Genomic DNA, 16,813 nt, shown 5'->3' on the forward strand with positions numbered 1-16,813 from the left:
AACCAAGGATCCCATGCACCAAAGGTGAACGCTTTATCACTAAGCCACCGCGGCCCCTCTGAAATTATTTATAGGAGACAGTGACTACTTTATGAAAACTTGATATCGAACACATTTGTTTAAAAATACCAGCTTTTTGTGAAATATTGCTTAATATTCAGGAAAACCTAAGTCAATAAAATAATAATAATAATAATAATAATAATAATCATCATCATCATCATCTTAAATTAAAAACTCTCTGGACCTAGTGCATTGGCACAATTCCACGAATTAAAAAGAGTTTGTTTACTTCTCATGTAAGTGTAGAAGGACTTAATCCCTGTTGCTTTCAGGGTATACGAAGAAAGTGTCCAACTGTCAAATGATATGCTACATAAAATGCCCTATGCAACATAATGTAATATAGAGTCATCATTTCAGGTTGTCTAAAGAACACTTTCGTTTTAGCAAGAAAGGAAGAAAATAGAAAATACTCAGTTTTAACCTAGTAGAAAGTTTGCAGATTTAAGAGAAAATGTACAGAGTTGTTGGATATTAAATGTAGTTCGGATTAATGGAGTAAGACACCGTAGTTCATTGTATGAAATATACTGGGAGTGACCAAGCCATTGCCTATGGAAATATCAAAAGAGATACGTTAATGGTGTTAGTTGCAAACTGTTGTAGAAATGAAAAATTTAAGGAAATCTCTAAAACTCTGAGATCACAGATCCAAATTGACTAACTGCTAAGTAAAACTGCTAAATCTGACTAAAGCAAAAAAAAAAAAAAAGTCTTAATGACCTGTGTTACAGTTTCAGACACATCATTCTCATATCAAAACTACGATAGAAGTAAATTATGAATGCAGGTGAATTTGCAGTTCTGGAATACCAACAAATGATTTTGCTAGATGTAAATTTTGGTAAAACTTTTTTATAAGGTTTTAGATTTATTTATTGGTTTGTTTGTTTATTAGCTTCTCCATGCCGTAAACGTCGCCAACACCTAGTGGCCCACTTGCTGGTAAATGGCGATCGTCAATATAGCGACGCGTCGAAGGATTGCCGATAGTATGCCACTAGTGGCAGGAATTCGTCGAGTCGAAGCAGATATCTAGAATCGGGGATATTGAAGTTACCACCACGTAACAGCGAGGACTTCATTTTGATCCCCGCTCCTTTGATTTGTCACGGAGAATCGCAAAGGGACCAACACGAACTATCGCCAGTCATGTGCATGCGGTTATTATTATATATTACTTTTCCCTGACGAATTGTTATTATAAGGACAATACTTGAGCTCCGGGGGTCAAGAGTAACTCCTGCCTTTACATCATGAAGTGAAAAATCTTGAGATGGGTGCGTATAATTGTATGAATTTAGTTGGCAACTGTCGCCGATCACTAGCAAGTGAATATGGGAGAACTATGAAAAAAGTAAATAGACGCTTGCCATTTTGTTATAAAATTACATGAGTGCATTTGATCTGATTCCAAACATTTATCGTCAAATATACAGGTTAATGGAGCACTCTGATTAGAAATATTAAAAATACTTAAACGATTTATCACTCTACAAGCTGTGTCTTCATAATAGCCTCCGTGGCGAATTCGGAAGAACACGCAACTAATAACCCTAAGGTTGGTGGTTCACGCCCAGCTCAGGGCACTTTATTTTTACTTTTTTAAAAAATGTTTGTAGACTCACCTTAATGCAAAGGCGATTTAACGTAGTTTAGGGGAACAATTTTGTGGTTAGTTGGCGTTCCGTCGCTTCTCTGCCAGTGGTGGTATAATTTTCAAAGCGGAAGTGGGACCAATTTTTGGCTGCGGGACCACCAATTTTTGGGGACATGTCGCTAGTTGCCTATCGGTAGTCCACCGACGCTTACTCATGGGGTTGTCCCCTCACAAGTGAGGCAGATTGTAATCGACCAAGAGTGTTTGGGAAAAATGGGAAACATCTTCCGACTTCGACTTCTGAATAATCCGTTTAGGATCAAGTCGAATCAAGGCTGCGTCACGGGAAGGTAGAACAAGTGAGGCAATCTTTCCAAGCACTACGCTGAAGAGCCTCTGTCTCATTCAAGACTTAGACTCTTTAGGAAAAGTAACAAGTTTATTACTTGTAATTTATTCTTTGAGTCAAAGTATTTTGCAATAAACCATCGTTTTGTAAGATATTTTTTCGATTGTATACTATTAATTTCGAAAATTGTACACATAATATAATTTCCCATCATGGATTTGAAAAAATCAAAGTTCGAACAAAGAAAGATCTTCGATCCACATGTCTCTTTCATTATTGACCCTTAATTTACTTTAGTCCTAGGCAAAGCGAATCGACGGGATGGCTCTAAGTGAAAACATTCATTTAGATGGTTAAGTAATCTGGAAATTCCTGCTGTTATTTTACGAAACACAACAAATCTTGAGAAACAAAAACAATTTTGCTTACCAGGGGAAGGGAGTAAATCATCTGCTTACGTTTGCTTAACTAGGAAGAAGGCAAGGGCGCCGATCCTAGGGGGCCAGGCCCCCCAAAGCTCATGTAGGCCCCCTTTGTATTTATGAATATACAATATTTGGCATAATTTGAATGCAATTTGCCTTAAAATCCTAATATATATCGTCTGCATTTGAATGCCCTCCCAGAAAAAAAATTTACAGAGAAATCGGCGCCCTTGGAAGAAGGTCTAGTGAAAGGAATAAAAATGTGATAACTTAATGCTTGAACAACTCTATCTAAAGGAGAAAAGTAAATTAGTATTCAACACTTCTTTCAATTTTAAGCATTTCAAAGATTCTCGTAATTTAGTAGCGTCCCGGATTTGCATTTTTGAAGTACGGGTACTCTATCTATACCTTAACGTTTCAGACCACGCACTTAAGCCGCTTTGCCACAAGAGGCACATAGGAGTTTTTCTTTCGATTTCCTTAGGAATATTGAGAATGGTATGACTTTTAAAATTATGTTTAAAAAAAGAATACATATCGACACAATAAGATGATAATCTAATACCTAGGAAATATGTTGAATTGTTTTTAATTTGTTCTCACGCTACCAAAACAGTATTTTTTTTTTTTATTCCAGCCTTTTAATATAAGCATTTCACAGTATTGTCTGTTCTAGGACAATACAATTCTAGTCCATGTATATGCTAGCTTTGGAAATACAGTAGAATTTCGCTTATCCGACATAAACAGGCAGGCAGAACGTTGGATAATATGGATGTGTTAAGGAAAGACCTATTAAAAGTAAAACTTATGATATAATTTTACATATTACACATCTAATAATAATGTTTTATAACAAATAACTGCACTGCACTGAATCAGGGACGTATCCAGCGTGAGGGCCTGAGGGCTGTCCCCCTCCGAAACTCAAGCACTTTTTAATAAACTTGCTTTTACCCTTTTGAGATTCTTTTATATCAGTTTACTAATAGTCAGTGTCCAAACTTTGGGCAATGTGCTGTTGTCTTGTTATAATTCTAAGAACATACCATAATGCCATTATACCATTTGGAATTAAAGAACAGGAATTAAATAGGATTAACATTTTGTTTCCGTTCTGTTTTTAACTTTAATATATTAGAACGATACACTCAATGTCTTCTTGCTATTTTTGTTATGTGATATACGTAGCAGACAGTTTTCTTTAGTTACATTTCTCTCGAAAATATGTTTCATTTTGTTTGTGCTATAATGCAGTTTCCAAAGTAAACCGGTTTATAAATGAAAAGTAGGAAAAAGTTTAAGAGAAATACAGAACTGTTGCATTATTATTATTATTATTATTATTATTATTATTATTATTATTATTATTATTATTATTATTATTGATATTGATATTTTAAAAAAATTAGAATTACGTGCTTACGAGGATTCGTGTTGGGCCCCCTCCGAATAGAAAACCTGGATACGTGTCTGCACTGAATGATAGATGTATGAGTCAACGTGTAGACGGGCGCGCTAGGCGATATACTCCAGAGCATGAAAAATAGATTAAGACCACAACTTGCAGTTCTTCTTGCCGATTGGTGCTTTCTGCAATGATATATCGGATCATACGGTATGTGTAACAAAGGATGGTCGGATAAGCGAGACCATGGTGTATTGGTGTTTCACGCACCTAAACCTGTAAAATGTTTGTATAAACGATTATCTTTCACTCCCTAGCTAAATTTGTGGGTATGATCACACACCTTGCCTCATAAAGTATAGTCTTATAAAGAAAAAAATATTTTTTTTTTAGCTAAAAGCTAAAGGGAAGTCAACTTCAGTAATTTACGTTAGTTTTTTTCTTTTTCTTTTTTTTTAATAATGGCAAACTAGTCCATTTCATCACGGTAAATCACGTTTGATACTAAGATGTCTTTTTCTGTCCGTATATATCCTTTACATTTTGTTGGAGACAAAATTGTTATTTTCCCAAGAAAACAGGGTGAGAGAAGCTATACAACAACATGAACTGAAAACAATAGCTATTACCAATAATACTGTAATCCTGGATATCAATAAGTTGTCCTTAGTATATTGCTTCGGTTCTTATTAACATGAAAATTATAATGTTTTGTAAAAAAAAAAAAAAAAAAATGGGATAGGATGGGATTCGATGTGGTGTCAAAGTAATAAAATAACTACGAGTCTGCCACTCTATCCACCTAACCACAGAGACTACGTTGTGTTTGTTCTTTTTTCTTAAGAAATAATCTTCATAACCATGGTGCGTATCGCTTCGAACCTTAACATAAGAGTTTTTCTGTTTAATTCTATATTTTCGTACGACATCTTAGTTACAGAAGCTAATTTATATTTGGCAGGCAATCTACACACTAGGTTTTAACCAATAAATGCAACAGTTTAGTCCAGTATCCAGTTCCTTGATCCATCTCCTCGACTCCCCTACTGAATTCCCTCCGCAATCGTGCTGTGCTACTGAAAAAATCCCTAGAAATCATCGTTGCCAGTATACACAAAACCGAGCATAATTTTGTTTTTTGTTTATATTTTTATTATTTTATTATATTTTTTGGAAAAATCTCCTTAGATGGATTGCTCTCTATTATCTCCACATACTAATAACTCAATTTTACCCATAAACGTAAGGAAAAAGGAATAAATACGGAAAATCGTGAGTTACAGTATACGCACAATTTTTTTTTTTTTTTTTTTTGCGCATGGGAGTACATAAGGCACATACTGGACACATTCCCATGTACCTGAGGGAACATGATAGGCATATACCTGCTATGTAATTGTGCTGTTAGGGCAGGTAAAGGAAACAGAACACCGAGGAAACTCATGCATACAGTTTTTGTCCACCACAAAACCGGGATTGAACCTGTGACCCTGCATGCCAGAGATAAGCACTGTACCGCTGAGTCATGGCTTTCCCTTTCAAACGTTCTGTTGGAAATTTTTAACATTGTCTCTGTGATTTTAACGAGTGTAGTAAGTTAATATAAGTTTGTTTTAATATTGACGGCAAGCAAGATATATTGTTATTTATTAGCCTGTTGGTTACTACGCAACGTTACGCAACTCAACATCAACTTTTCCAATGAAAGCAATAATAAAACAAGGAGGTAGCGATAACAGCACCATTTTCCAGAAGGGAACGTTAAGTTTCGTAACGATTAGTTTTCTTTTCAACTCTCACTTTAACGTTTGAATGAAAAATAAGTGCTCAGTAGTAGTCCCCCCGTTATGGCTAGCCGAGTCAGCAAAAATTTTTGTGACGTCATAGGTCAAAGGTCAATGACCTTGGCCCGGGGTCAATGACCTAGGGGTACCTAGGACCACCCCCTCTAAATTTTGGCAGGGGTACAATGGCCCACCCCCTAAATTTTGGCAGGGGTACATAGGACCACCCCCCTTAAATTTTGGAAATTGCCAAATCTAAAAATTTGGTATGGTAGGGTAGGACCATAGTATGTACCTCTATCAGTATTGGGGGTCTATGTCGTTCCCTTTCATGGGTAAAAAATTGCCAAAAATTCAAATTTCGGGGGTTTTTGACCTAATTTATCCCCTTTGATGAGGTGTTATTACCTTATATAGTTATATAGGCGTATACAGGGGTCCATTCCCTTTCATAAGACATGGGTATATTGGTGCACCCCTTGAAAAATTTGGGAGGGGTACCTTGGCCCACCCCTTAAATTTTGGAAATTGACCAATTTCAACATTGGGTATTATAGTACAGGACCCTAATATGTATTATGATAAATTTGGGTGGTCCACCTCGTTCCCTTCTAGGGGTACAAAATTGCCAAAATATAAACGTAAGCAATACGTAGTACCACGTGTTTGGTTTTTGGTCGATTTTATCCCCTTTGATGAGGTGTTATTATCCTATATAGTTATATGGTTATGTATAGGGGTCCATTACCTTTCATAAGATATGGGTATATTTGTGCACTCCTTTAAAAATTTGGGAGGGGTACTTTTGCCCACCCCTTAAATTTTGGAAATTGCTCATTTTACATATTTGGTATTATACTACAGGACCCTAATATGTATTATGATACATTTGGATGGTCCACTTCGTTCCCTTCTAGGGGTATCAAATTACCAAAATATAAAACGTAAGCAATACGTTGTACCACGTGTTTGGTTTCGACATAAGTTATTCCCTTGGATGAGGTCCTATTACCTTATATGGTTATATGGTCATGTATAGTGGTCCATTATCTATCATAAGACATGGGTACATTTGTGCACCCCTTTAAATTTTTGGGAGGGGTACCTTGGCCCACCCCTTAAATTTTGGAAATTGCCCAATTTAAACATTTGGTATTATAGTACCGGACCCTAACATGTATTATGATAAATTTGGGTGGTCCACCTCGTTCCCTTTTAGGGGTACAAAATTGCCAAAATATAAACGTAAGCAATACGTTGTACCACGTGTTTGGTTTTGACCTAAGTTATCCCCTTGGATGAGATCCTATTACCTTACATGGTTATATGTATAGGGGTCTATTCCCTATCATAAGACATAGGTACATTTGTGCACTCCTTTAAAAATTTGGGAGGGGTACCTTGGCCCACCCCTTCAATTTGGAAATTGCTCATTTTATATATTTGGTATTATAGTACTGGACCCTAATATGTATCATGATAAATTTGGGTGGTCCACCTCGTTCCCTTTCATGGGTACGAAATTGCCAAATTTTAGTACAACCACGTGTTTCGTTTTCACCTAATTTATTCCCTTGGATGAGGTCCTATTACCTAATATGATTATATGGTCATGTATAGGGGTCCATTTTCTATCATAAGACATGGGTATATTGATGCACCCCGGGAGGGGTACTTTGGCCCACCTCTTTATTTTGGAAATTGCCCAATTTAAACATTTGGTATAATAGTATAAGACCCTAATATATATTATGATAAATTTGGGTGGTCCATCTCGTTCCCTTTCATGGGTACGAAATTGCCAAATTTTAGTACAACCACGTGTTTCGTTTTCACCTAATTTATTCCCTTGGATGAGGTCCTATTACCTAATATGATTATATGGTCATGTATAGGGGTCCATTTTCTATCATAAGACATAGGTACATTGATGCACCCCGGGAGGGGTACCATAGCCAATCCCTTAAATTTTGGAATTTTTTTAATTTAAGCATTCGCTATCATAGTACATGACCTCAATATGTATCATGATAAATTTGGGTGGTCCACCTTGTTCCCTTTCATGAGTAAAAAAATGCCAAAATATAAACATAAGCAATATGTTGTATCACGTGTTTGGTTTTTGGCCCAATTTATCCCGTTTGATGCGGTTCTATTACCGTATATGGTCATATGGTCATGTATATAGGTTCATTTCCTATCATAAGACATGAGTACATTGATGCACCCTTTAAAAATTTGGGAGGGGTATCTTGACTCATCCACTCAGTTTTAGAAATTGTTTTAATATAAGCATTTGGTATCTTCGTACAGGTCTTCAATATGTACCACTATAAATTTGGATGGTCCACATCGTTCCCTTTCATGGGTAAAGAACTACCAAAAATCAAATTTCGGAGGTTATTGACCCCTATTTAGCACGTTATATGGTTTATTACCTTTATATGTTTATGTTCTCTTTTAAATTTGGGAACTATAAAATAACATAATTTGGTAAACGTTTTCTAGGACCCATTGGTGTTCCTCTTATGGCCAAATATTCAAAATTTAAAGGTTATTGAACGGCTTTATTATTGAATAACTACAGGATTTATTACTTTTTCATAAGACACAGGTGTATTTGTGTACCAATCTTAAATTTCGGGAGGGGTGCATTTCTTATTGTCATATCAATAATTGGTAATTGTTCTTAAAATTGGATAGTATTTCATTCATTGGGTAAATCATTATGATCACGTGATCAGTTATTGACCTATGATGGGATTAGGAGTCCAGGACATTGGTACATTTAAACTTTGTAGGATAATTTGAGAATGCGTCATTGGTATTGATTATTACAGCCAAATATAAACGTAAGCAATACGATGTACCACGTGATTGACCTTGATGAGGTAGTGTACAGGGATACATAGCTAACCTTATTGAATCTTATGACTCATAGTCTTAAGGGAATACATGCTACAACACTGGCAAAGTTATTGTTGATGTAATTTGATTGGTTGATCACTATCTTTCGTGCAATCTGATTGGTTGCTGATTTTCAAATCTTTGCTGCATTCAGTTTTAAGTTTTGTTTAACATTTAAAAATCTTGGTTTCGTTCAACATTTTGCACTCACTGATAAATATGATCAAAACCGTTTATTTGTTAATCGAATAGTTAAAAACCGGATAAAGTTTGACGGTTAACCGTGAAACGTAAAATTTTTAGTTTGACTTTTTTTGTTTGAAACTTTTTGTTTGAAAATTCTTGCTTTCAAATTTTTGTTTGAATTTTTTGTTTCAAAATTTTGTTTGACATTTTTTTGACAACTTTTGTTTCAAAATTTTTTTGTTTAAAAATTTTTCGTTTGAAATTTTTGTTTGAAATTTTTCGTTTCAAAATTTTTTCGTTTAAAATTTTTTGTTTAAAATTTTTTGTTTCAAAATTTTTTCGTTTGAAATTTTTTGTTTCAAAATTTTGTTTCAAAGATTTTTGTTCTAAATTTTTGTTTCAAAGTTTGGTTTGACATTTTTAAAAGTTTGTGCACTCATTAGTAAAGAACCGGAACTGTTTAGAGCAAAAACCTTTGACAACATTGTGGTGCAATAGTACACGTCAGAACCTGGGGTTGTACTTGAAATGAAAAAACACAATTCATTGAAATGGATCATTTTATTACACTCCACATACATCCATACCAGATAGTGGTTCTGGATATTGTCGATACAATGTATTTTGAACTTCTTGCACTAGTTTGTCTTTAGCATATAATTTTAATTCCAATTGAAGTCTTTTAAGATCTAATGCAATATCAATTGGTGGAAACTCAATGTCCATTTGATCACAAATAAACTGTTTATCAATACAGGTATGCACCCACGAACGATGTTGACAACCATCACAATATCTAGATACATGTTGTACAATATGCATAACACATTTTTCAAAATAGTACTTTTTCAGGAATATACTAGTTTTGTTGCACACTTCCACTGCATGTTTCACACACTGAAATACGCTGATGAATTTGTTCCATTCAGTTTGTGTTAGATACACCATATTGCGAGGGACATGGAATGTACTCTTTTTACGTAACAGCACCATCTTCTCTTCGAGGACTGTACGCAGCACCACTTCATGATTTGAGCCTAATGATTTGACTATGGTCACATTTAGCTCATCATGAAAATAATCGTTCATTTGGTCGATTCGTGAACATAATATTTGCCATTCTTCACAGGTCAGTTGTACACCAAATTGTTCTGCTTTGCCCAATCGAATCACAGGTTCAAATGTTCTAGCACTGATACCAATCATCACATGTTTTGTTTGAAATATATTTATTGGATAATAGCTTGCGAAGATGAACTCTTTATCGTTAGAAGTACACATCTTTCCTCCTGAAAAGCACTTGCTCAAATGATTTCATGAGCTGACACTGTATTTGCTGGTTTATAGTTATTGCTGACGTCATTGGTAAGGAATGTGCTGACGTTTGAATTCATGGTTTCATCACAGTTGCTGACGTCATGCTGACCAACCAAATTCATACAACTATGTCTGACGTTTGAATTCATGATTTCATCACAATGGCTGACGAATCCGGCTGTGTACTAAATTCAAGTTGATGACTTCGACCCAAGAATCCTTTGTAACATAAAGATACAGATCCAGTATTTAAGAAACGCAGCAGTTCTTCTTGTTTTGATGCTTCCATGGGTAAATATCTTGCTGGTAAAATTATATTCTTATCATTTTCAAGCTTCACTACGATTCTTAATCCAAACTTTGTAGGGATCATTTGGCTAGCTAAGATTCTATAAGGTACATTCTGTTGTAAATTAGTAATCTTGGTAAATGATTTCATCACATCACGTGTGTTTAGAAACTGCAGACAAGTAGCCATGATGACGTTATCATGAATACTAACTCCAACGATACTTATATATGATGCAAAACTGATGACGTTGCATGATCATGTTCTGACGTGTACTATTGCACCACAACGTTGCCAGATGTTTTTGTTCTAAACAGTTCCGGCTAGTGCATACCTGTATTGATAAACAGTTTATTTGTGATCAAATGGACATTGAGTTTCCACCAATTGATATTGCATTAGATCTTAAAAGACTTCAATTGGAATTAAAATTATATGCTAAAGACAAACTAGTGCAAGAAGTTCAAAATACATTGTATCGACAATATCCAGAACCACTATCTGGTATGGATGTATGTGGAGTGTAATAAAATGATCCATTTCAATGAATTGTGTTTTTTCATTTCAAGTACAACCCCAGGTTCTGACGTGTACTATTGCACCACAATGTTGTCAAAGGTTTTTGCTCTAAACAGTTCCGGTTCTTTACTAATGAGTGCACAAACTTTTAAAAATGTCAAACCAAACTTTGAAACAAAAATTTAGAACAAAAATCTTTGAAACAAAATTTTGAAACAAAAAATTTCAAACGAAAAAATTTTGAAACAAAAAATTTTAAACAAAAAATTTTAAACGAAAAAATTTGGAAACGAAAAATTCCAAACAAAAATTTCAAACGAAAAATTTTTAAACAAAAAAATTTTGAAACAAAAGTTGTCAAAAAAAATGTCAAACAAAATTTTGAAACAAAAAATTCAAACAAAAATTTGAAAGCAAGAATTTTCAAACAAAAAGTTTCAAACAAAAAAAAGTCAAACTAAAAATTTTACGTTTCACGGTTAACCGTCAAACTTTATCCGGTTTTTAACTATTCGATTAACAAATAAACGGTTTTGATCATATTTATCAGTGAGTGCAAAATGTTGAACGAAACCAAGATTTTTAAATGTTAAACAAAACTTAAAACTGAATGCAGCAAAGATTTGAAAATCAGCAACCAATCAGATTGCACGAAAGATAGTGATCAACCAATCAAATTACATCAACAATAACTTTGCCAGTGTTGTAGCATGTATTCCCTTAAGACTATGAGTCATAAGATTCAATAAGGTTAGCTATGTATCCCTGTACACTACCTCATCAAGGTCAATCACGTGGTACATCGTATTGCTTACGTTTATATTTGGCTGTAATAATCAATACCAATGACGCATTCTCAAATTATCCTACAAAGTTTAAATGTACCAATGTCCTGGACTCCTAATCCCATCATAGGTCAATAACTGATCACGTGATCATAATGATTTACCCAATGAATGAAATACTATCCAATTTTAAGAACAATTACCAATTATTGATATGACAATAAGAAATGCACCCCTCCCGAAATTTAAGATTGGTACACAAATACACCTGTGTCTTATGAAAAAGTAATAAATCCTGTAGTTATTCAATAATAAAGCCGTTCAATAACCTTTAAATTTTGAATATTTGGCCATAAGAGGAACACCAATGGGTCCTAGAAAACGTTTACCAAATTATGTTATTTTATAGTTCCCAAATTTAAAAGAGAACATAAACATATAAAGGTAATAAACCATATAACGTGCTAAATAGGGGTCAATAACCTCCGAAATTTGATTTTTGGTAGTTCTTTACCCATGAAAGGGAACGATGTGGACCATCCAAATTTATAGTGGTACATATTGAAGACCTGTACGAAGATACCAAATGCTTATATTAAAACAATTTCTAAAACTGAGTGGATGAGTCAAGATACCCCTCCCAAATTTTTAAAGGGTGCATCAATGTACTCATGTCTTATGATAGGAAATGAACCTATATACATGACCATATGACCATATACGGTAATAGAACCGCATCAAACGGGATAAATTGGGCCAAAAACCAAACACGTGATACAACATATTGCTTATGTTTATATTTTGGCATTTTTTTACTCATGAAAGGGAACAAGGTGGACCACCCAAATTTATCATGATACATATTGAGGTCATGTACTATGATAGCGAATGCTTAAATTAAAAAAATTCCAAAATTTAAGGGATTGGCTATGGTACCCCTCCCGGGGTGCATCAATGTACCTATGTCTTATGATAGAAAATGGACCCCTATACATGACCATATAATCATATTAGGTAATAGGACCTCATCCAAGGGAATAAATTAGGTGAAAACGAAACACGTGGTTGTACTAAAATTTGGCAATTTCGTACCCATGAAAGGGAACGAGATGGACCACCCAAATTTATCATAATATATATTAGGGTCTTATACTATTATACCAAATGTTTAAATTGGGCAATTTCCAAAATAAAGAGGTGGGCCAAAGTACCCCTCCCGGGGTGCATCAATATACCCATGTCTTATGATAGAAAATGGACCCCTATACATGACCATATAATCATATTAGGTAATAGGACCTCATCCAAGGGAATAAATTAGGTGAAAACGAAACACGTGGTTGTACTAAAATTTGGCAATTTCGTACCCATGAAAGGGAACGAGGTGGACCACCCAAATTTATCATGATACATATTAGGGTCCAGTACTATAATACCAAATATATAAAATGAGCAATTTCCAAATTGAAGGGGTGGGCCAAGGTACCCCTCCCAAATTTTTAAAGGAGTGCACAAATGTACCTATGTCTTATGATAGGGAATAGACCCCTATACATATAACCATATAAGGTAATAGGATCTCATCCAAGGGGATAACTTAGGTCAAAACCAAACACGTGGTACAACGTATTGCTTACGTTTATATTTTGGCAATTTTGTACCCCTAAAAGGGAACGAGGTGGACCACCCAAATTTATCATAATACATGTTAGGGTCCGGTACTATAATACCAAATGTTTAAATTGGGCAATTTCCAAAATTTAAGGGGTGGGCCAAGGTACCCCTCCCAAAAATTTAAAGGGGTGCACAAATGTACCCATGTCTTATGATAGATAATGGACCACTATACATGACCATATAACCATATAAGGTAATAGGACCTCATCCAAGGGGATAACTTGGGTCGAAACCAAACACGTGGTACTACGTATTGCTTACGTTTTATATTTTGGTAATTTGATACCCCTAGAAGGGAACGAAGTGGACCATCCAAATGTATCATAATACATATTAGGGTCCTGTAGTATAATACCAAATATGTAAAATGAGCAATTTCCAAAATTTAAGGGGTGGGCAAAAGTACCCCTCCCAAATTTTTAAAGGAGTGCACAAATATACCCATATCTTATGAAAGGTAATGGACCCCTATACATAACCATATAACTATATAGGATAATAACACCTCATCAAAGGGGATAAAATCGACCAAAAACCAAACACGTGGTACTACGTATTGCTTACGTTTATATTTTGGCAATTTTGTACCCCTAGAAGGGAACGAGGTGGACCACCCAAATTTATCATAATACATATTAGGGTCCTGTACTATAATACCCAATGTTGAAATTGGTCAATTTCCAAAATTTAAGGGGTGGGCCAAGGTACCCCTCCCAAATTTTTCAAGGGGTGCACCAATATACCCATGTCTTATGAAAGGGAATGGACCCCTGTATACGCCTATATAACTATATAAGGTAATAACACCTCATCCAAGGGGATAAATTAGGTCAAAAACCCCCGAAATTTGAATTTTTGGCAATTTTTTACCCATGAAAGGGAACGACATAGACCCCCAATACTGATAGAGGTACATACTATGGTCCTACCCTACCATACCAAGTTTTTAGATTTGGCAATTTCCAAAATTTAAGGGGGGTGGTCCTATGTACCCCTGCCAAAATTTAGGGGGTGGGCCATTGTACCCCTGCCAAAATTTAGAGGGGGTGGTCCTAGGTACCCCTAGGTCATTGACCCCGGGCCAAGGTCATTGACCTTTGACCTATGACGTCACAAAAATTTTTGCTGACTCGGCTAGCCATAACGGGGGGACTACTACTTGCTCTGTGTTAACCAATAGGCTGTTTCTAGCAGCTTGAAACATTCCTTGATCATTATTTTTATTTTTATTATTATTATTTTGTCTGTCAGTTCAATGTGACAATCTTTCTTCTTGGCAGCATCAACATTTATTTTAAACCTGATATTATTTGTAACGCCCTTGAATATTGATTTTTCAATAACCATTAAGGTCTAAAATCGTAACTCACTTTCTTATAAAATGATTCATGCATGTATAAATCTTAAAGCTTCGTACGTTTGACAACAAACGTGTACGCAGACATTTATTTCAGGAGGTACATTTTTTTTTTTTAGGTGGGAAAGTCCAAATTAAATAGGATAATTTATATCAAAATTTGTAAAAGCATGCCTAAAATTACACTAATTTTACAAAAAATCGGGATTTTTTGGGGGGAGGGTACGGATACCCGGGAGCCATCCCTGTGTACGTTCTTGTCTGATAAAATACTCTAGTGATCGCGAGGACTCGTGAAGCCTGGGCTCTACACTAATCATATAATAATTGCTTGGCCTCACGTGCGATGCATCGGAAGAATTCGATACCATTCATGGAACTACTTTCTAAACGCACACTTGAAAATCTTTAAGTTTTACGTCCCACGGTTCTGCCGTAGGCGAAAGGAGACGGTGATGATGAGAAATTAATGAAATAGTGGAATGAAGAAAGTGGGACGAAAGGGAGACCCTGAAAAAACACAACCACGGTATGGTGTTTGTCCACTACGAAGCTCACTTGGAGCGACTGGGATCGAACCAAGGACTGCATGCACCAGGGGGTGAACGCTCTACCACTGAGCTACCGCTGCCCCTACACGCGGAGTGAATGTGTTCCCAGTAGTTCATGCAATCCATGTGAGCCGATCTGCCTTTGTAGCATATAGTTATAGTATGTCATTTCCTGAATCGGTTGTTCGCGTTTTCTGTAGTTATTACTCGTTTTCAAGCCACACAGGTGTTATTCTAATCAAAGTTTGTTGCACACAAAGAAATGTGTCATTGGTGCTGGGTTACGACGCATTCCTGCACTTTTAAGCAATGATTACTTATCGAGAAATAACCTATCGAGATAACTTTCTACAGGTGTGTTATCTGGAGTAAACTTAATCCTTTAACCTTCGAGCTGGTAAAGTTTGTCGATTCGTCCTGGGGTAAATATAGGAAAAGAGGGATTTGTTTTTCATCCTTCAGTTTCTTTGCCTCAAGTAGTCTGCTGATAAAACGCCACAAACAACCAGTAAGAAGATTTGTAAAATATAAACCGTGAAGCAATAAAAATGAAAAACACTTCGGAACTGAAAAAATATTTTTTCTCAGTGCATAAGAACGCAACGCAGAAATTATTTCCATTAAAGCAACAGCGAACTCGAAATATTACAGATTTCTTTAAATCTGGGGTTTGATTATTATCAATATTATTTTAATTTGTCTTTCTTTTTTGGCCAATATTACTAAACTTATCATTATCATAGGTATTCTGCAATTATTGGCAGGTCACTTGTTTCAACTGAGAAGCTTCGATGTACGGTGGTCCTAATCTTTTCGTCTTGGCGTAGCAAATTTCTGTTGTAATACTTTCCTTCAACTACAGTCTCCTTCGCCTCTTACTCTCTTTCCTTTCACCATACCCTCTAGAACGTCCCTCATAATATAGTTCCTCCTCAGCCAATGTCCCAACCAGTTTCTCTTCCACTGCAACTATTTCTAACACCTTCTCATTCGTTTTCTGTTCAACCCACCTAATTATCTCTCTTTTTTTTTTCTCTATGCCCACGTTTCGAAAGCCTCTAATCTGTTTCATCGATTTTGCGTAATGTCCATTTTTGTGCCCCATAGCGTACATACTGTTATCAGTAAAACAATATCTCGATATTTAATTGGAAGTTTGTTCAATACAAAGAGTAGGTAATCGTGGTTGAAAAAAAAAAATATGTCGCCTTTAGAGTGTAAAAATACATTTGCAATTCATGGTATTTCAGTAATCTGTGCCGTCTTGATTTTTTTTTTTTTTCATGCGTCTCAATGATAGCCTCCCCAGTTTGGGACGTAATGGAGTATTGGAACTGTTAAAAAAAATATAAAAAAGATTACGAAAGTTGTGATTTATCTTATAAGTAGTGAAGGGTGGGCACCCATTAAAAAAATAAAGGCCATCGCCTATGTTGTACGCTATCATCATACTTACATGAAGGTAAACTATATTACATTTAGAAACATACATTGTATTTCCGTTAATATTGGAACATAGTAGAATTTATTATTCCTTATATCCAAAGTAAAATTTACGTATGAAAAGCACAAAATTTCTTAAAAGCAAGACTT

Source organism: Thermobia domestica, chromosome 14, assembly GCF_964235325.1.
Source record: "Thermobia domestica chromosome 14, izTheDome1.hap1.1, whole genome shotgun sequence".
Classification (NCBI taxonomy): domain Eukaryota; kingdom Metazoa; phylum Arthropoda; class Insecta; order Zygentoma; family Lepismatidae; genus Thermobia; species Thermobia domestica.